Below are 22,705 nucleotides of genomic sequence, written 5' to 3'. Positions count from 1 at the left end.
AACTAGAACTCAGGATTAAGAAACTCATTCAAAACTGCACAACTACAAGGACAGTGAACAACCTGCTCCTGAATGACTACTGGGTAAATAACAAAATTAAGGCAGAAATCAAGAAGTCCTTTGAAACCAACGAGAACAAAGACACAATGTACCAGAATCTCTGGGACACAACTAACACAGTGTTTAGAGGGAAATTTATAGCAGTAAATGCCTACAGGAGGAAGTGGGAAAGATCTGAAATAGACACCCTAACATCACAATTAAAACAACTAAGATCAGAGTAGAACTTTAGAGAAGTGAGAGCAAACGAATTCAAAAGCTAGCAGAAGACAAGAAATAACTAAGATCAGAGTAAAACTGAGGGAGATAGAGACATAAAAAAACCCTTCAAAAAATCAATTATTCCAGGCACTGGTTTTTTGAAAAAATTAACAAAATAGATAGATGGCTAGCCAGACTAATAAGAAAAGAGAGAAGAATCAAATAGACACAGTAAAAAATGATAAAGGGGATATCGCCACTGATCCCACAGAAATACAAACTACCATCAGAGAATACTATAAACACCTCTATGCAAATAAACTCAAAAATCTAGAAGAAATGGATAAATTCCTGGACACATACAGCCTCCCAAGACTAAACCAAGAAGAAGTCAAATCCCTGAATAGACCAATAACAAGTTCTGAAATTGAGGCAGTAATTAACAGCCTACCAATCAAAAAAAAGCCCAGGACCAGACGGATTCACAGCCAAATTCTACCAGAGGTACAAAGAGGAGCTGGTGCCATTACTTCTGAAACTATTCCAAACAAAACAGAAAGAAGGAATCCTCCTTAACTCATTTTATGAGGCCAGCATCATCCTGATACCAAAACCCGGCAGAGACACGACAATAAAAGAAAATGTCAGGCCAATATCCCTGATGAACATTGAGGCTAAAATCCTCAATAAAATACTGGCAAACCAAATCCAGCAGCACATCAAAAAGCTTATCCAAGGCTGGTTCAACATACACAAATCAATAATCGTAATCCATCACATAAACAGAATCAATAACAAAAACCACATGATTATCTCAATAGATGCAGAAAAAGCCTTTGTTAAAATCCAACACCCCTTCATGCTAAAAACTCTCAATAAACTAGGTATTGATGAAACATATCTCAAAATAATAAGAGTTATTTATAACAAACCCACAGCCAATATCATACTGAATGGGCAAAAGCTAGAAGCATTCCCTTTGAAAACCGGCACAAGACAAGGATGCTCTCTCATCCCTATTCAACATAGTGTTGGAAGTTCTGGCCAGGGCAATCATGCAAAAGAAAGAAATAAAGGGTATTCAAATAGGAAGAGAGGGAGTCAAATTGTTTCTGTTTGCAGATGACATAGTTGTATATTTCAAAAAACCCATCGTCTCAGCCCAAAATATCCCTAAGCTGATAAGCAACTTCAGCAGTCTCAGGACACACAATCAATATGCAAAAATCACAAGCATTTCTATACACTAATAACAGACAAACAGAGAGCGAAATCATGAATGAACTCCCAATCACAATTGCTACAAAGAGAATAAAATACCTAGGAATATAACTTACAAGGGATGTGAAGGACCTCTTCAAGGAGAACTACAAACCACTGCCCAAGGAAATAAGAGAGAACACAAGCAAATGGAAAAACATTCCATGCTCATGGATAGGAAGAATCAATATCATGAAAATGGCCATACTGCCCAAAGTAATTTATAGTTTCAATGCTATCCCCATCAAGCTACCATTGACTTTCTTCACAGAATTAGAAAAAACTACTTTAAATTTCGTATGGAACCAAAAAAGAGCACATATAGCCAAGACAATCCTAAGCAAAAAGAACAAAGCTGGAGGCATCAAGCTGCCTGACTTCAAACTATACTACAATTGCTACAGTAAGCAAAACAGCATGGTACTGGTACCAAAACAGATATGTAGACCAATGGAACAGAACAGAGGCCTCATAAATAATGTCACACATCTACAGCCATCTGATCTTTGACAAATCTGACAAAAACAAGCAATGGGGAAAGGATTCCCTATTTAATAAATGGTGTTGAGAAAACTGGCTAGCCATATGCAGAAAACTGAAATTGGGCCCCTTCCTTACACCTTATACAAAAAGTAACTCAAGATGGATTAAAGACTTAAATGCAGTACCTAAAACCATAAAAACCCTAGAAGAAGACCTAGGCAATATCATTCAGGACATAGGCACGGGCAAAGACTTCATGACTTAATCACCAACAGCAATGGCAACAAAAGTGAAAATTGACAAATAGGATCTAATTAAACTAAAGAGCTTCTGCACAGCAAAAGAAACTATCATGAGAGTGAACAGGCAACCTACAGAATGGGAGAAAATTTTTGCAATCTATTCATCTGACAAAGGGCTAATATCCAGAGTCTACAAAAACTTAAACAAATTTGCAAGAAAAAAACAAACGACCACATCAAAAAGTGGGCAAAGGATATAAACAGGCACTCCTCGAAAGAAGACGTTTATGCAGCTGACAAACATATGCAAAAAAGGTCATCATCACTGGGTCATTAGAGAAATGCAAATCAAAACCACAATGTGATACCACCTCATGCCAGTTAGAATGGCAATCATTAAAAAGTCAGGAAACAACAGATGCTGGAGAGGATGTGGAGAAATAGGAACGCTTTCACACCGTTGGTGGGAGCATAAATTAGTTCAACCACTGTGGAAGACAGTGTGGCGATTCCTCAGGGATCTAGAACCAGAAATACCATTTGACCCAGCAATCCTATTACTGGGTATATACCCAAAACATCATAAATTATTCTTCTATAAAGACACATGCACACGTATGTTTATTGCAGCACTATTCGCAATAGCAAAGACCTAGAACCAACCCACATGCCATCAATGATAGACTGGATAAAGAAAATGTGGCACAACTACACCATGGAATACTATGCAGCCATAAAAAGGATGAGCTCATGTCCTTTGCAGAGATATGGATGAAGCTGAAAACCATTATTCTCAGCAAACTAACAGGAACAGAAAACCAAACACTACATGTTCTCACTCATAAGTGGGAGTTGAACAATGAGAGCACATGGACACAGAGAGGGGAACATCACACAATGGGGCCTGTCGGGGGTGGGGAGCTAGGGGAGGGATGTATTAGGAGAGATACCTAGTGTAGATGATGGGTTGATGGGTGCAGCAAACCACCATGGCACATGTATACCTATGTAACAAACCTTCACATTCTGCACATGTATCCCAGAACTTAAAGTATAATAATAAAAAAAAGCACAAAGAGGGACATTATATAATGATAAAAGGCTTTGTCCAACAGGAAACTATCACAATCCTAGACATGCATGCACCTAACACTGGAGGTCCCAAATTTATGAAACAATTACTAATAGATCTAAGAAATGAGAGAGACAGCAACAAACTAACACTGAGGAACTTCAATACTCCACTGACAGCACTAGACAGGTCATCAAGACAGAAAGCCAACAAAGAAACAATGGATTTAAACTATATCCTGGAACAAATGGACTTAACAGATATATACAGAATGTTCCATTCAACAACCGCAGAATACACATTCTATTCAACAGCACATGGAACTTTCTCCAAGATAGACCATATGATAGCCACAAAATGAGCCTCAATAAATTTAAGAAAATTGAAATTATATCAAGCACTCTCTCAGACCACAGTGGAATAAAACTGGAAATAAACTCCAAAGGAACCTTCAAAACCATGGAAATTAAATAACCTGCTCTCGAATGAGCGTTGGGCCAAAAATGAAATCAAGATGAAAATTTAAAAATTCTTCGAACTGAATGACAATAGTGACACAACCTATAAAAACCTCTGGGACACAGCAAAGGTGATGCTAAGAGGAAAGTTCATAGTCCTAAATGCCTACATCAAAAAGTCTGAAAGAGCACAGACAATCTAAGGTCACACCTCAAGGAACAAGAGAAACAAGAACAAACCAAACCCAAACCCAGAAGAAAGGAAGGAAACAACCAAGATCAGAGCAGAACTAAATGAAATTAAAACAAAAAAATCCAAAAGATAAATAAAACAAAAAGCTAGTTCTTTAAAAAGATAAATAAAATTGATACACCATTAGCAGGATTAATCAAGAAGACAGAAAATCCAAATAAGCTCAATAAGAAATGAAACGGAAGAGATTACAACTGACACCACAGAAATGTGAAATATCATTCAAGGCTACTGTGAACACCTTTACATGCGTAAACTAGAAAACCTAGAAGAGATGGATAACAACTGATTTAAGCTAGGACACAACCGTCCTAGCTTAAATCAGGAAAAATTAGATGTCCTGAACAGACCAATAACAAGCAGTAAGATTGAAATGGTAATTTAAAAATTACCAACAAAAAAAAAGGTCCAGGACCAGACGGATTCACAGCAGAATTCTACCAGACATTCAAAGAAGAATTGGTAACAATCTTTTTGACAGTATTCCACAAGATAGAGAAAGAGGGAACCCTTCCTAAGTCATTCTATGAACCCAGTATCACCCTAAGACCAAAACCAGGAAAGGACATAATCAAAAAGAAAACTACAGACCAATATCCCTAATGAACATTAGATGCTAAAATCCTTAACAAAATGCTAACTAACCAAATTCGAGAACATATCAAAAAGATAATCCACCATGGCCAAGTGGGTTTCATACCAGGGATGCAGGGATGGTTTAACATACGCAAGTCAATAAATGTGATACAGCTGGGTGCGGTGGCTCACTCCTGTAATCCCAGCACTTTGGGAGGCCAAGGTGGGCGGATCACCTGAGGTTGAGAGTTTGAGACCAGCCTGACCAACATGGAGAAACCTCATCTCTACTAGAAAAAAAATCACAAAATTAGCCAGGCGTGATGGTGCATACCTGTAATCCCACTTACTTGGGAGGCTGAGGCAGGAGAATCTCTTGAACCCGGGAGGCAGAGGTTGCGGTGAGCCAAGATTGTGCCATTGCATTCCAGCCTGGGCAACAAGAGAAAAACTCTATCTTAAAAAAAAAAAAAAAGTGATACATCACATAAACAGAATTAAAAACAAAAACCACGTGATCATCTCAATAGATGCAGCAAAAGCATTTGACAAAATCCAGCATCACTTTACTATTAAAACTCTCAGCAAAATCGGCATATAAGAGATATACCTCAATATATTAAAAGCCATCTATGACAAAGTCACAGCCAACATAAAACTGAATGGTGAAAAGTTGAAAGCATTCCCTCTGAGAACTGGAACAAGACAAAGATGCCCACTCTCACCACTCCTCAACATAGTACTGGAAGTCCTAGCCAGAGCAATCAGACAAGAGAAAGAAATAAAGCACATCCAAATCAGTAAAGAGGGAATGAAACTGTCCCTGTTTGCTGATGATATGATCATTTACCTGGGAAACCCTAAAGACTCCTCCAGAAAGCTCCTAGGATAATTCAGCAAAGTCTTTAGATACAAAATTAATGTACACAAATTAATAGCTCTTCCACACACCAACAGCGACCAAGCAGAGAATCAAATCAAGAACTCAACCCCTTTTACAATAGCTTTTTTTTTTTTACCAAAAAAAAAAGTGAAAGGGCATCATTGCCTTGTTCCAGTTTTCAGGAGGAATGCTTTCAGCTTTTCCCCATTCAGTATGCTGGCCATGGTATTTTATTATTCTTAATAGCTCTATTCATAATAGTCAAAACCTGGAAATAACCCAGAAGTTCTTCACTTGACAAATGGAAAAGCAGTGGTATATTCATTTTAAAAAAATTTTTGTGGATACATAGTAGGTATATATATTATGAGGTACATGAGGCATTTTGATACAGGCATGCAATACACAATACACAATAATCACATCGTGGAAAATGGAGTAGCAATTCCTTCAAGCATTTATCATTTGTGTTACAAACAACCTAATTACACCTTTTAAGTTATTTTAAAATGTAAAATGAAAAAAACAGATTAACGAGAAGATAGTCAATGGATTTTTAGTGTATATATAATTGGAATCCGTCAAAGAGTAAAATAAAGCAGTAGAATGGAGCAAATATTTAGAATGATAATGGAATAAAATGTGTTCGAACTAAAAGAACACCCAAATCTATATATCATAGAGGCCTACCCTGTGTCTGAGAAGCTTAACACTGAGTAGTCAACACTGGGATGTAACCCAAAATATACTTGTCGGAATGTAAAAACAGACTCCATTGGCAGCCACACAAAAGTCTGAGTCATTTATAAGAAAAAGAGTATCAGCCCCTCCCTGTAATCCCAGCAACTTGGGAGGCTGAGGTGGGTGAATCGCTTGAGCCCAGGAGTTCGAGCCCAGCCTGGGCAACGTGAGGAGACCTCGTCTCTACAATAAATACAAAAATTAGCTGAGGATGGTGATGTGTGCCTGTAGTCTCAGCTACTCCGGAGGCTGGGGTGGGAAGATCATTTGAGCCTGGGAAGTTGAGGCTGCAGTGAGCTGAGGTCACACCACTGCAGTCCAGCCTGGGTTACAGAGCAAGACCCCGCCTCAGAAGAAAAAAAGAAGAGTATCAGGTTCTGGTTCAAGATGACTGAGTAGAAGCAGCTAGTGCCTGCCTCTCTCTCAGAGAGGAACACAAAGTAGTAAGTAAATACTAACTCTACAAGTGAATAGGCTGAGATAATGCTCGGATTTTCTTCGAGGAAGTGATGGGACCCACAGAGAACAGAGAGAAGCAAAGCTGGGGCAGGGAGAAGCTCCCTAAGGCAGAGAAATCCACACTTACCACAGATCTTTGCAATTCAGGGTATGGGAGAGTCCCTTGACTAAGCCCCACCCCACTGTGTAAGCCTCCAGACCTACAGAGAGTCTGTGCAGAGGCACACTCAAGCCCACGTGGAACCCCATGGGCCTTTGATCCCCATGCAGCCCTGCCAATAAGTGGGGCCAGGCTCTTCTGCACAACCCTAGGATAGATGCCGCAGCTGTGGTACTGAGGAGAGGCCAAACGGCACACTGCACAACACCCCCATCCCCACTGCTCCTCACCAGACAGGGTCTCCAGCTTGGGGTCCCAGCACAGCTGCCCTGATCCCGCCTGAACACTGTGGCTCGTAGTGGCTCTGCGTTCCTCCAGGATCAAGTTCCCCAGAGGTAACTGACAAGCCCTCCACAGTCGCCACTGCCACTGCCTCCGCTTTTGCTGCCCTCAGGCCAAGGAGGGAACAAGAAGACTGGACACATTTGATGCCACAGCCAAGATATGGAGGAGCAGTGGACAGACTGCACACCAGGCAACTCTCCGCATACACTATGAGGCTCACCACCTTCTGGCACCCAGTGCACCCGCCCCATTCCTGCCCGAACACCGCAGTCGAGACTCAGTGTTCCTCTGCGTGCAGAACTCATTGAGGTGCCCTTTTCGATCTCTGCTGCCTCTGCCTCCCCCTCCACCCCTGTTGCCCCCGGGTCTGGGAGGGAACAAGGAGGCTGAACACCTTCGTGTGCCTTCAGCACTGATGCCTCAGCTGAGAAAAGAAGGAGGAGACTGTGTAACCGAGGACTCCCCGCGTCTGCTGTTCCCTGCCAAATGGGGCTCGCTGGCTTCCGGCCCACAAAGCCCTTCCCGCCCCCTCCTGAAATTATGGCCATGGCTCGGTTCCTTTGAGAGCCCAGTTCCCTGAGGCCAGCAACAAACTTTTTGGCTCCATCCCTACCACCTCCAGGCCAGCGTGGGAAGAGGAGGCTTTGCACCGTTGTGTGCCCGCAACAGTGAAATTCAGCATTGCTTGTGTGGGAGGGAAGTGCAAGAGTGCCCCGTTCCCATTGCCCCAGCTGAGGGGTCCTGCCCTCCCCGGCGAAAGACCCACAGCACAGCCACCCTGCCCCATCTAAACATTTTCAGCTGCAGCCCAGAGCCCTTCTGAAAACCCAACCCCCAAGCTTTTGATCTCCCTTGGGATTCCACCGCCCAAGTGTTCTGCCTGCCCTCACCTGAGAGTTCAGTTGAGCTGGTGACCGACTCGGGGGACTAGCCCACTCCTCCTCATCACAGCCAGTACCTGAAGTCTGGGCTAGCCTGTCCCTGGTCCAGCCCCTTCCGGACTTATATACCCTATCCCAGCAGGCCGTCTTGGGTCCTGGAAACTGGGGAACTACCTATCCCATTCCAACTCTGCTGCCACCCGACAACTTCTTCCGGGGCCCGAGGTCAGGTCGACCCAATCAGCGGACGCCACCATAACCAACCACGTAAGGGGCTGGGGTGGAGCTCTCCCCGCCCCACCCTTCACGTGAAGCAGCAGTGCTACCACATCGGAAAACAGGTGAGCCATAAAGCTAGCTCTCTTGGGCTGAGTTACAAGGTTCTGCCCCCAAACCACTCCCACGGAGGCTCACAAAACAGTTTCCTGTGGCTCTCAACCACGTAGGGGTCCAGAGATTGACTATGTGTGTCTGAACTAGGAGTCACCAACCCCGCCCAGAACAGGGGTGTGATCTGTTCCTGCCTATGTAGGATGGGGAGCCAGTACAGCCCCCTAACCTCCTCACCCCAAAGAGACCTCAGCGCATTTCACCTGGAGCCACCCAGCCACTGTCATCAGGGCTGGTGCCTGCACTCACTACTGGGGCCTTCATAGGCAAGCCAGGGGCTCCAGCTACCCTCCAAGAACAGGAAAGCTTAGGGTAGGGGGCTCTCCACTGCCCAGCCCACCTCTTGAGACAATAGAGAGAACTTCACAGTAAACAAAGATCAGATACATACTCATCTGCTTGTGCCGCGGCTGACAATTACCCTTAAGCGCCATCTACTGGCCTGTAGATCAAATACCACAGCCCAATGTAAAACCTGCCAACAGAAGTGCATAGGGTACAGAAGCAAAGCCAGAAGGCCCTACTCAACATACTCTGCAGCTATACCCTCCTAGAGATGGGGTGGGGGAGAAAGGGAAAGAAAAAAATTCTTTCCACATGAAAATAATTACAAAAATTAGAAGTGCTAGCCTCTCCAGATAAGAAGGAAACAGTGTAAGAATTCTAGCACCATGAAAAATCTGAATGTTGTGACACCACCAAAAGATTACACTAGCTCTCCAGCAATGGACCCTAACAAAAAAGGAAGCTCAGAAATGACAGAGAATTCAAAGCATGGATTGCAAGGCAGCTCAACGAGATCTAAGACAAGGCTGAAAATCAACGCAAGGAAACTACTAAAGCAATCCAGAAAATGAAGGAAGAGATAAGCATCTTTTTAAAACTTATCAGATCTTCAGAAATTGAAAAACTCATTTACAGTATTTCAAAATACTATTGAAATCTCTATCAATAGACTAGACCAAGCACAAGGAAGAATTTCAGAGATGAAGACCAATATTTCTAACTAACTCAGTCACACAAAAATAAAGAAGAAAGAATTGTTTAAAAATGAGTAAAATTTTTTAGAAACATAGGATTATGTTAAGCAACCAAATATACAAAAGATTGGAATTCCTGAGAGAAAAAGAAAAAGTAAACAACTGGAAAACTTATTTGAAGGAATAATTCAAAAAAGTTTTCCTAATCTTGCTACAGAGGCAGACATCCAAACACAAGAAACCTAGAGAACACCTGCAAGATACTATACAAGATAAATGTCACCAAGGCAGATAGTCACCAGAGTATCCAAAGTCAATACCAAAGAAAAAATGTTAAAGACACCTAGAGAAAAGTGTCGGATCACTTACAAGGGAACCCCATTCGGCTAACAATGGACTTCTCAGCAGAAACCTTATAGATGAGAAGAGACTGGGGACCTATTTTCAGTATTCTCAAAGAAAAGGAAGTCCAACCAGGAATTTGATGTCCTCCCAAACTAAGCTTGGTAAACAAAGAAGAAATAAAATATTTTCCAGGCAAGCAATTGTTAAGGGACTTTATTTTTTACCACTAGACTAGTGTTACGAGATATCCTAAGAGATGAAAGATATCTAAATGGATTTCCATATCCATTTAGATATGGAAATGAAAGAGTGATGCCTGCTACCACAAAAGCACACTTAAGTATTATACATAGTTCACAGACCTTATAAGCAACTACACAATCAGGACTACAAAGAAACCAGCTAACAACATCACAACAGGATTAAAAACCTCACATATCAATATTAACATTGAATGTAAATGGTCTAAATGTTCCATTTAAAAGGCACAGAGTGGCAAGTTGGACAAAGAGGAGCTAGAGAAAGAGATAAGGGTAAAAAGTTTATTCAAAGGGATAATAACAGAGAACATTCCAAACCCAGAGAAAGAAATCAATATCCAACTACAAGAAGGTTATAGAACACAAAGCAGATTTAACCTAAAGAAGACTACTTCAAGGCATGTAATAATCAAATTTCCAAAGTTCAAGGTTAAAGAAAAGCTCCCAAAAGCAGCAAAAGAAAAGAAACAAATAATATACAATGGAACCCCAATAAGTGTGGCAGCAGACATTTCAACCTTACAGGCCAGGAGAGAGGTGGCATGACATATTTAAAGTGCTGAAGGAAAAAAACACCTACCCTAGAATAGTATATCAGGTGAAAATATCCTTCAAACATGAAGGAGAAATAAGACTTTCCAAGACATACAAAAACAGGGATTTCATAAACGCCAGACCTGCCCTACAAGAAATGTGAAAGGCAATACTTCAATCAGAAATAAAAAGACATTAATGAATGAGAAAAAATAATCTGATGGTACAAATCTCATTGGCAATAGAAAGTACACAGAAAAACACAGAATAGTATAGCACTGTAACTGTGCCATGTAAACTACTCTTATCTTAAATAGAAAGATTAAATGATAAACAAAAAATAATAAAAACTGCAACTTTTCAAGACATAGACAGTACAATAAGATGAATAAAAACAACAAAAAGTTAATTTTTTTGAGACAGGGTCTTGCTCTTTCACCCAGGTTGGAGTGCAGTGGTGTGATCTTGGCTCACTGAAACCTCTGCTTCTCAGGCTCAAGTGATCCTCCCACCTCAGCCTCCTGACTAGCTGGGACTACAGGCATGCACCACCATGCCTGGGTGGTTTCTCTGTTTTTCGTAGAGAAGGGGTTTTGCCATGTTGCCCAGGCTGGTCTCAAACTCCTGGGCTCAAGCAATCTGCCCATCTAGACCTCTGAAAGTGCTGGAATTATAAGCATGAGCCACTGCACCTGGCCAAAAGTTTTGTCTTGTATCTATTTTGTCTGATACAAGTATAGCTACTCCTGCTCTTTTTTGGTTTCCATTAGCATAGGATATCTTTTTCCATCCCTTTATTTTCGGCCTATGTGTATCTGTATGGGTGAAACATGTTGCTTGTAGGCAACAGATCATTGAGTCTTGCTTTTTATTTATTTATTTGTTTATTTTAAATTTATTTTATTATACTTTAAGTTCTGGGATACATGTGCAGAACGTGCAGTTTTGTTACATAGGTATACATGTGCCATGGTGGTTTGCTGCACACATCAACCCATCACCTATATTAGATATTTCTACTAATGCTATCCCTCGCCTATCCCCCCACCCCCTGACAGGCCCTGGTGTGTGATGTTCCCCTCCCTGTGTCCATGTATTTTCATTGTTCAGCTTCCACTATGAGTGAGAATGTGTGGTGTGCGGTTTTCTGTTCTTGTGTTAGTTTGCTGAGAATGATGGTTTCCAGCTTCATCCATGTCCCTACAAAGGACATGAGCTCATCCTTTTTAATGGCTGCATCGTGTTCCATGGTGTATATGTGCCACATTTTCCTTATCCAGTCTATCATTGGTGGGCATTTGGGTTGGTTCCAGGTCTTTGCTATTGTGAATAATGCTGCAATAAACATATGTGTGCGTGTGTCTTTATAGTAGAATGATTTATAATCCTGTGGGTATATACCCAGTAATGGGATTGCTGGGTCAAATGGTATTTCTGGTTCTAGATCCTTGAGGAATCGCCACACTGTCTTCCACAATGGTTGAACTAATTTATGCTCCCACCAACAGTGTAAAAGCACCCCTATTTCTCCACATCCTCTCCAGCATCTGTTGTTTCCTGGCTTTTTAATGATCGCCATTCTAACTGGCATGAGATAGTATCTCATTGTGGTTTTGATTTGCATTTCTCTAATGACCAGTGATGAGCTTTTTTTCATATGTTTGTTGGCCGCATAAATGTCTTCTTTTGAGAAGTGTCTGTTCATATCCTTCGCCAATTTTTGATGGGGATTTTTTTTCTTGTACATTTGTTTCAGTTCCTTGTAGAGTCTGGATATTAGCCCTTTGTCAGATGGATAGATTGCAAAAATTTTCTCCCATTCTGTAGGTTGCCTGTTACTCTGATAATAGTTTCTTTTGCTGCACAGAAGCTCTTTAGATTAATTAGATCTCATTTGTCAATTTTTGCTTTTGTTGCCATTGCTTCTGGTGTTTTTGTCATGAAGTCTTTGCCCATGCCTGTGTCCTGAATGGTATTGCCTAGGTTTTCTTCTAGGGTTTTTATGGTTTTACGTTTTACATTTAAGTCTTGAATCCATCTTCAGTTAATTTTTGCATAAGATGTAAGGAAGGAGTCCAGATTCAGGTTTCTGCATATGGCTAGCCAGTTTTCCCAACACCATTTATTAAAGAGGGAATCCTTTCCCCATTTTTTGTTTTTGTCAGGTTGGTCAAAGATCAGATGGAAGTAGATGTGTAACATTATTTCTGAGGCCTCTGTTCTGTTTCATTTGTCCATATATCTGTTTTGTCATCAGTACCATGCTGTTTCCATTACTGTACCTTTATAGCATAGTTTGAAGTCAGGTAGTGTGATGCCTCCAGCTTTGTTCTTTTTGCTTAGGATTGTCTTAGCTATATGGGCTCTCTTTTGGTTCAATATGAAATTTAAAGTAGTTTTTTCTAATTCTATGAAGAAGGTCAATGGTAGCTTGATGGGGATAGCATTGAATCTATAAATTACTTTGGGCAGTGTGGCTATTTTTATGATATTGAATCTTCCTATCCATGAGCATGAAATGTTTTTCCATTTGTTTGTGTCCTCTCTTATTTCCTTGAGCAGTGGTTTGTAGTTCTCATTGAAGAGGTCCTTCTCATCCCTTGTAAGTTGTGTTCTTAGGTATTTTATTCTCGTTGTAGCGATTGTGAATGGGAGTTCACTCATGATTTGGCTCTCTGTTTGTCTATTATTGGTGTATAGGAATGTTTGTGATCTTTGCACATTGATTTTGTATCCTCAGACTTTGCTGAAATTGCTTATCAGCTTAAGGAGATTTGGGGTTGAGACTGGGGTTTTCTAAATATACAATCACGTCATCTGCAAACAGAGAGAGTTTGACTTCCTCTCTTCGTATTTGAATACGCTTTCTTTCTTTCTCTTGCCTGATTGTCCTGGCCAGACTTCCAATACTATGTTGAATAGGAGTGGTGAGAGAGGGCATCTTTTTCTTGTGCTGGTTTTCAAAGGGAATGCTTCCAGCTTTTGCCCATTCAGTATGATATTGGCTGTGAGTTTGTCATAAATAGCTCTTATTATTTTGAGATATGTTTCATCAGTCCTAGTTTACTGAGAGTTTTTAGCATGAAGGGGTGTTGAATTTTTTTGAAGGCCTTTTCTGCATTTATTGAGATAATCATGTGTTTTTTGTCATTGGTTCTGTTTATGTGATGGATTACGATTATTGATTTGTGTGTATTGAACTAGCCTTGCATCTGAGGGATGAAGCTGACAAGATTGTGGTGGATAAGCTTTTTGATGTGCTGCTGGATTCTGTTTACCAGTATTTTATTGAGGATTTTAGCATCGATGTTCATCTGAGATATTGTTCTGAAATTTTCTTTTTTTGTTGTGTCTCTGTCAGGTTTTGGTATCAGGATGATGCTGACCTCATAAAATGAATTAGGGAGGATTCACTCTTTTTCTATTGTTTGGAATAGTTTTAGAAGAAGTGGTACCGGCTCCTCTTTGTACCTCTGGTAGAATTCAGCTGTGAATCTGTCTGGTTCTGGGCTTTTAGTGGTTGGTAGGCTATTAATTACTGCCTCAATTTCAGAACTTGTTATTGGTCTATTCAGGGATTCAACTTCTTCCTGGTTTAGTCTTCAGAGGGTATATGTGTCCAGGAATTTACCCATTTCTTCTAGATTTTCTAGTTTATTTGTGTAGAGGTGTTTATAGTATTCTCTGATGGTAGTTTGCATTTCTGTGGGATCAGTGGTGGTATCCCCTTTATCATTTTTTATTGTGTCTATTTGATTCTTCTCTCTTCTTTATTAGTCTGGCTAGCCATCTATCTATTTTGTTAATCTTTTCAAAAAACCAGCTCCTGGATTTGTAATGCCAAAAGTTCTTGCCTTAACCCGCCAAAGATTTGGTGTGGCGGCAGCTTGAGGTGAGAGAGAGACATGGATTTGACTGAGAGGAAAAAAAGCTATAGGCTTTATTAAGCAGAGTGACAGTACAAAGCTTCCACAGCATGGAAGGAGTCCCGAGCGGGTAGCCAGTGTTAGATTTTTCAATCACCTCTTAGACTCTTTAAGGTGAGAAATACATGCAGCGGGAAGATGTTACCAGAGCGAGAAATAAAGACAATTAACATGTCTTAGATCTTGAGGAAAACCGGAATTGTAACTTAAGTTTTATCTACTTTATAACCTTGCAGCAGCATGGCAAAGGAGACAGGATCTCACAGGATTTTACAAATTGTGTTTACAAGGAATTGGAATTGGGAGCATAGCTAAGGTCTGCTGGTCACAGAAAAATGGGCTTGTAACATTCCTTTTAGTTTCAGGGGAGGGAGAAGGGAGAGAGGGAGAGAGGACACAGGGAAGCTTACAGCAAAATTTTTGCTGTTTATAGCTTTCTTGGGGAAAAAACCACGTGCAAATTCTGATGTTAGGAATATTTTAGGCATATATCTTCAATATTATTCATCCAGGACCAAAGTAAGTCCTGATGCAGGAAATGAGTGAGTTTCATAGCTTTCTGAGCCCCTACTCGACCCAGGAAGCCCAGTGGGCACCTCCTCTCAGTCCCCCCTCTAGACAGGACACCCCAATTGCTGTTGGGAACTGGGCGGTGGTGGTTCTGGCTACTTCCTGCTGATTAGGGGCGAAGAAGTGGCCCTGCAGTTGTGGTGTCCTCCAGAGGGGAACTTTTTAGGCTAGTGAGGGACCAGTGGGTCAATCCAGGGTCCTCGGTAGAAGCCGTGAGTTGAGCTCATTTGAGGTTCCATTTATAAGACCATTTGTAGCTTGATGGCCTCGATTCTGGAGGAAACAAATTTGACAAGGAGGTTAAAAATGCAAGGCCCAAAAGCGAGTAATAGTAGGATGGCTGTTGCAGGGCCTAGAAAGGGGAGGAGCCAAGGTATCCATTGGTTAAACATATTCCAGGGCCCTGAGTGTTCAAGCTCCTTTTTTCTACTTTCTATTCATTTTCTTAGTTCTTTGACTTTTTAGGAATGATTCCTGACTGGTTGATGAAATAGCAACATTTTTCTCCTAAGAAGAGGCAGGTTTCTCCTCTTTCAGCTGTTAATAAGTCTAGGGCTCTCTGGTTTTGAAGGACTACTGCAGCTAGAGAATTAAGCTGGCTTTGTAGGGTCACTAGGGAGTTGGCAACTCGTTCCATGTCATCATTTAATTCTCGTAATAATTTATAATAGAACTGGGTGGAGGAGGTTATGCCTCCAATTTCAGTCCCAAGCCCACCCAGTAGTCCGGCTCCTACAATAAGGGCTCACGTGTGGCGAGATTGGGGTATAAGGAGACTTTGTAACTCTTTTTTTTAAAATTAATTAATTATTATTATTATACTTTAAGATTTAGGGTACATGTGCACAATGTGCAGGTTTGTTACATATGTATCCATGTGCCATGTTGGTGTGCTGCACCCATTAACTCGTCATTTAACATTAGGTGTATCTCCTAATGCTATCCCTCCCCCCTCCCCCGACCCCACAACAGTCCCTGGAGTGTGATGTTCCCCTTCCTGTGTCCATGTGTTCTCATTGTTCAATTCCCACCTATGAGTGAGAACATGCGGTGTTTGGTTTTTTGTCCTTGTGATAGTTTACTGAGAATGATGGTTTCCAGTTTCATCCATGTCCCTACAAAGGACATGAACTCATCATTTTTTATGGCTGCATAGTATTCCATGGTATATATGTGCCACATTTTCTTAATCCAGTCTGTTGTTGTTGGACATTTGGGTTGGTTCCAAGTCTTTGCTATTGTGAATAGTGCTGCAATAAACATATATGTGCATGTGTCTTTATAGCAGCATGATTTATAGTCCTTTGGGTATATACCCAGTAATGGGATGGCTGGATCAACTGGTATTTCTAGTTCTAGATCCCTGAGGAATCACCACACTGACTTCCACAATGGTTGAACTAGTTTACAGTCCCACCAACAGTGTAAAAGTGTTTCTACTTCTCCACATCCTCTCCAGCACCTGTTGTTTCCTGACTTTTTAATGATGGCCATTCTAACTGGTGTGAGATGGTATCTCATTGTGGTTTTGATTTGCATTTCTCTGATGGCCAGTGATGATGAGCATTTTTTCATGTGTTTTTTGGCTGATGGGGTTGTTTGTTTTTTTCTTGTAAATTTGTTTGAGTTCATTGTAGAAAAACCAAACACTGCATGTTCTCACTCATAGGTGGGAATTGAACAATGAGAACTCATGGACACAGGAAGGGGAACATCACACTCCAGGGACTGTTGTGGGGTGGGGGGAGGGGGGAGGGACAGCATTAGGAGATATACCTAATGCACAATGACGAGTTAATGGGTGCAGCAAAACAACATGGCACATGGATACATATGTAACAAACCTGCACATTGTGCACATGTACCCTAAAACCTAAAGTATAAAAAAAAAAAAAAAAGAACAGGGCTACGAAAACAGTTTCCAGTGCCTAGTAAACAAGTATAGCTGGAAGACAAAGACAGATTTTGAGAGGTACTTATTCACCTTTAATTCCAGGGGTTCCATAAGGAAAACAGATTTTTTCCCAAAACGGGATATGTGGCACCTTTTCTGTTTTCCCAAGGAGTTCCAGGCCACCAGAAGTCATTTTAGGATTTTTCATATATGCACCAAGAGTGGCAAGACAGAGTGGAGAAAAGTAATTCAGTTGACGGGAAAAAAAACCTTTTCCAGGAAAACAAGATTTATGAAGAGAAAAACATAAAGGCCTTTTGAATATACTCACAGCTTGAATATTCATTTTAATTAAATCGAGTGCTCTTTTTCATCAGGTGTGAGGGTGGAGGTTAGAATTATATAAATATGCCATGTTAAATTAAAGGATTGGGTTATGTGCAGGAATTCCCTGCGCTAATGAGGGGGATTTTCAGAGAAAGATCCCAGGCACTGTTTGATCTGAGACAAATCAGACGTGGAGAAAGGGCATGAACGGGAGCAATGCCTTCAACCCTAGCCACTTCCTGGAGAGGGAGAATGGCAGAGGTTGTTTGACTGGTTGGAGCAGTTTTTGAATGGGTAACAGTTGGAGAAGGAGGAGGAGCAGGGTTTGGGACTGAAGGCTTGTGGGCAGGAGGTGTCACTGAAGTGGAGGGTTCAGATAGGTTTAGAAGCAGATGCAGGGGGATGAGAATATGGAAGGGGTTCATCTGCAAGGTCAAAGGGGTTTTGGAGGAAGGGGTTTCGGAGGAAGGAGTCTCAGAGGAAGGAGAGACCTGGGTAAGGTTTTCATTAAGAAGGAGGATTTCATGAGAGGTGCAAGTTTGACACAGGGAGGGTTGGGATCTAAAGTAAAAGCGAGCCTGAATATAGAGAACCTCTTGCCATTTGCTGTTTCTGGTTATAAAGTTGTCAAGGTCCCTGAGAATTTGAAAGTCAAAGGTGCCATTTTCAGGTTACGAGCTGTCATTATCTAATTTGTATTGGGGCCAGGCCATGTTGCAATAAAAAAGCATACGCTTTGGCTTTATGCTTCCTTTAAGCCAAGCTTGGCAACATTGTGAAGGAGACAGCCCAATGGAGAGGACTTAGGAAAGTGGGATTGTTTGGCACCCATGTGGACTGGTAAGAGGAAGCTGAGGGTGACTGTTTTTGTTCTAGGCATCCCCAGATAAAAGACAGAAACCTGGAATCCTCTTTATAAAGAGGATGATAAGCTGAGAAGAAACTGGGCATCTTCAAGATTTCTTCTAGCTTAGTCCCACTGGTCCTCCGAGGACCGGGACAGCTGACCTGACTTTCCCAGGTACTGTGAGAAAGCCAGGAGAGGGCATATCTTACCAGTCAGCTGGATTAGTGTCCGATGTTGGATGTTCTGATTGGAATTGGCAAAGGGTCCCTTGGACTAGAGCTGCACAAGGAAGAGAGGGAGAGAGAGACAGAGAGAGAGAGAGAAGAGGATGAGGGAGGAGGGAAGAGAGCAAAATACCCATTGTGGGCAGCCAGAGGTGGATTCCTAAGACCTGAGGGCTTTGAGGGTTCGCTGGAGATTAGCCCCAGCCTGAGCCTCGCAGTCCCCTTCAGGTTAGTTGTCCTCCTCAGACAAATTGCTAGAAAAGTGAAGTGAGAGACAAGACAAGATGGGTGGCCAGAGACTCTCAGGATCCAGCAGGATGAGCAGCTGCTGTCCACTGCTTTTTGGGTTGCAGGAGAGCCTCTACCCCCAACACCCATCCCGAGTTTTGGCACCAAATGTAAGAGTTAAAGAAAGAGGAAAGAAACATGAAAAGTGACTCACCAGTCAAAGACAGGTTTATTTTGGAGAATAAACCTGAGAGGGGCTTCTGGCTGATTTTGGTCAGGAGCATGCTGTCTTACAGATTAAGAGTATTTGTTGGTTTTAGGGTGAGAGAGCTTCTCATAGGTTTGGAATGTTTCTTGGTGGGGGAGAAGTTTATTGTGGGTTTGGAATGTCTCTGGTAGGAGGGGAGATTGTCTTGGGGCTGACATCTCTCTGGGGAGGGGTTTATCTTATGGTTGAAATGTTTCTGGTCAGAGATGTCATTTATGGTTTATGGTCATGCTGACCTTAGCCATTAGGCTGATGCCCTGTGGATTTAGGCAGTTTTTACACTTGATCTTAGCCAAAAGGCCGAGAAGCGATGGCAGTTTTTGATTAAGGGGAACTTTAGAATGGTGGTGCTTGTCCAAGATGGTGATGCTCCTGCTCTGTCAAAGTCCCTAGGCTGCACACAGCACAGGGATCCTGTGTCCAGCCCAGGAAACTACTTTTTCCTCCTGGGCCTCCAGGGCTGTGATGGGAAGGGCTGCTGTGAGGGTCTCTGACATGGCCTAAAGACATTTTCCCCATGGTCCTGGGGATTAACAGTAGGCTCCTCACTGCTTATGCAAATTTCTGCAGCTGGCTTGAATTTCTCCCCAGAAAATGGGGTTTTCTTTTCTATTGCATAGTCAGGTTGCAAATTTTCCAAACTTTTATGCTCTGCTTCCCTTATAAAACTGAATGCCTTTAACAGAGTGCAAGTCACCTCTTGAATGCTTTGCTGCTTAGAAATTTCTTCCACCAGATACCCTAAATCATCTTTCTCAAGTTCAAAGTTTTACGAATTTCTAGGGCAGGGGCAAAATGCCACCAGCCTCTTTGCTAAAACATAACAAGAGCCACCTTTACCCCAGTTCCCAACAAGCTCCTCATCTCCATCTGAGACCACCTCAGCCTAGACCTTATTGTCCATATCACTATCAGCATTTTGGTCAAAGCCATTCAACAAGTCTCTAGGAAGTTCCAAACTTTCCCACGTTTTCCTATCTTCCTCTGAGCCTTCCAAACTATTCCAACCTCTGCCTGTTACCCAGTTCCAAAATCACTTTCACATTTTCTGGTATCTTTTCAGCAATACCCCTCTACTGGTAACAATTTACTATATTAGTCTGTTTTCATGCTGCTGATAAAGACATACCCAAGACTGAGAAGAAAAAGAGGTTTACTGGGACAGTTCCACATGGCTGGGGAAATCTCAGAATCATGGCAGGAAGTGAAAGGCACTTCTTACATGGTGGCAGCAAGAGAAAATGAGGAAGAAGCAAATGAGGAAACCTCTGATAATCCCATCAGATCTCTTGAGACTTATTCACTATCATGAGAATAGCACAGGAAAAGATGGCCCCCATGATTAAACTACCTCTCCCTGGGTCCCTCTCATAACATGTGGGAATTCTGGGAGATACAATTCAAGTTGAGATTTGGATGGGGACACAGCCAAACCATATCAATGACTGTACTAATTTACATTTCCTCCAACAGTGTACAAGAGTTTTCTTTTTTCATCATCCTCTCCAACACTTGTTATCATTCATCTTTTTTGTAATAGTCAATCTAACAGCGTGAGGTGATATATTATTGTGCTTTTATTTACATTTCCCTGATTAGTGATGCTGAGCATTTTTCCAAATATCTATTGGCCATTTGTGTGTATTTTGAGAAATGCGTACTCACATTGTTTGCCCAGTTTTTAATCAAGTTATTTGTTTCTTTCTATTGAGTAGTTTGAATTCCTTGTATATTTTGGATATTAGCCCATTTTATGCTGTATAATTTGCAAATATGTTCTCCCAATCTGTGGACTGTATCGTCACTCTGTTAATTATTTCCTTTGCTGTGCAGTAGTTTTTTTTGCTTGATGCAATACGATTTGTCTATTATTGTGTTCATTGCCTGTACTTTCAGGACCTATCAAAGAAATCACTGCCCAGAGCAAGCTCACATTTTTTATGGTGAGGAGGAAAAGTCTATATTCTGAAAAGATGGCAGATGTTTTATTTAACCAGAAATTAACTCCCTTCAAGGACCCTTTTTTAGATTCTTCCTGAGGATCCTTGAAGGGAGTCCATTTCTGGGAAATTAACTCAGGAAATGGGAGTTTCAAGGACTGTGATTCTTCAGGCATGAGTATAGTCTAGAGGAAGATGTGACAAATCACATAATTGGGCTTCAGGCGGTGATGGCCCAGGAAGGCCTAACTGGACTCCTAAGGACTCAGCAGAACTGAAGGCATTTGAGAGCACTCACTCCTTCTGTCAGACTCTCTCCAAAGTTAAATCAAGGAGAAATATTGTTTTTCCCATGATGCTGATGCAGCCTGACCACTGTGAGGACTGTGGGACTTTACAAGGATGGTGTTAAAAGTAGAGATAAACAGCAATATTTCACAATCATGCAAAGGAAAGAAAAGGGCGCTGTAAAAATATATTAACTAACCAGCCAAGGAAAGGGAAAAGGGAGAAAAACAAGAAAATTCAGTGTTGCAAAAGTGATAATTTGCAGCTGACAATGTTTGCTCTGATTCTGTTTTTCTACCCTGCCCCTGCCTCTGCCTCTCTTGGCCTCTCCAAGACCTGACACAATGCCCACCTCGCCCATCCCATCCTTCATATCCACGCTCAATCACAGTGTGAATGTCAAGACTCAGAAGCACCTGCCCTAGGGTTTCACATGGCAGCTTTTTGCTCACTGAGGCCTCCCTGACTTCCCAGTCTAATGTACCAACTCCTCTTACCAGACAGACAAACCAGACAGACACACATTCGCAGATACTAAGAGCCTTTCGTTGTACTGCCTTGCTTTACGACCCTATTATCCCTTTTCATGCTCTGCCATTCCGTGTACTCATGTTTGTTCACATATTCCAGAACTTTCCTGTCGTGTCTGCCTCTGGACTCCTAGCACTTAGATCTACTAGTTTCACACATAGGCTGGGGTAGGAGCTACTTCTCTCTTCTTAGATGGAAAGCCTTCCAATCAGTTATCACCCTTTAGAATACACAGTTATGTCTCACCCTGGAGGCTGGAAAGAGTGGAAGATTCTGTGCAACAGTTGTTTCAGCTGCCCTTGGAGGGGTCTGAAATGTGACCTGCATCTTTGCCAACATCTGTTATTTTTTGACTTTTTAGTAATAACCATTCTGACTCATGTAAGATGATATCTCACTGTGGTTTTAATTTGCATTTATCTGATAATTAGTGATGTTGAGAAATTTTTTATATGCTTGTTGGTCATTTGTATGTCTTCTTCAAAAAAGGGTCTATTCAAATCCTTTGCCCACTTTTGTCGTTGTTGTTGTTATTGTTGTTGAAGTTTGAGTTTCTCACAAATTCTGGATGCCAGTCCCCTGTTGAATGGTTGAATGGATAGTTTGCAAATATTTTCTCCCATTCTGCAGGTTGTCTGTTCACTCTGTTGATTTTTTTTTCAGAAGTTTTTTAGTTTAAGTCCCATTTGTCTATTTTTGTTTTTGTTGCTTGTGCTTTTGAGGCCTTAGTCATAAATTCGTTGCCTAGATCAATGTCCACAAGAGTTTTACCTGAATTTTTATAGTTTCAGGTCTTATAATTGAGTCTTTAATCCATCTTGTATATCGTGAGAGATAGGAGTCCAGTTGCATTCTTCTGGATGTGGCAATCCAATTTCCCCATCATCATTTATTGAAAAGGGTATCCTTTCCCCAGTGTTTTTTTTTTTTTTTTTTGTCAACTTTGCCAAAGATCAGTTGGCTGTACATGTGTGGCTTTATTTCTGAGTTCTCTGTTCCATTAATCTATATGTCTGTTTTTATACCAGTACCATGGTGTTTTGCTTACCATAGCCTTGTAGTATAGTTTGAGGTCAGGTAATGTGTTGCTTCCGAGTTTGTTCTTTTTGCTTAGGATTGCTTTAGCCATTTGGGCTCTT

At 41.5% G+C, this 22,705-nt stretch overlaps 2 long non-coding RNA genes across 9 annotated transcripts in view; one reads left to right on the top strand and one right to left on the bottom strand.

The window, feature by feature from the left end:
• Window positions 1-8,242, bottom strand: part of LOC129469367 (uncharacterized) — a 41,631-nt gene extending 33,389 nt beyond the window's left edge. For 2 of the 8 annotated variants that reach the window (XR_010118010.1, XR_010118012.1), the window contains exons 1-2: window positions 8,024-8,204; window positions 4,956-5,058 (exon numbers count right to left, since the gene is read on the bottom strand). This is a non-coding gene — a long non-coding RNA (uncharacterized lncRNA). Of the gene's footprint in view, window positions 1-4,939; window positions 5,063-8,023 lie in introns of all 8 variants that reach the window. The other 6 variants (XR_010118015.1, XR_010118014.1, XR_010118013.1 and 3 more) reach the window with 6 other exon arrangements.
• A 76-nt stretch (window positions 8,243-8,318) lies between these two features.
• The window catches only part of LOC134735198 (uncharacterized), a 58,595-nt gene continuing 44,208 nt past the window's right edge, over window positions 8,319-22,705 (top strand). The window contains exon 1 of the long non-coding RNA XR_010118025.1: window positions 8,319-8,355. This is a non-coding gene — a long non-coding RNA (uncharacterized lncRNA). The remainder of the gene's footprint in view (window positions 8,356-22,705) is intronic.

The sequence above is a fragment of the Symphalangus syndactylus genome, chromosome 20 (assembly GCF_028878055.3).
Source record: "Symphalangus syndactylus isolate Jambi chromosome 20, NHGRI_mSymSyn1-v2.1_pri, whole genome shotgun sequence".
In the NCBI taxonomy this organism is placed as follows: Eukaryota; Metazoa; Chordata; class Mammalia; order Primates; family Hylobatidae; genus Symphalangus; species Symphalangus syndactylus.
The sequence above is the reverse complement of the archived record's forward strand: the minus strand, read 5'-3'. Positions and strand labels throughout refer to the sequence as shown.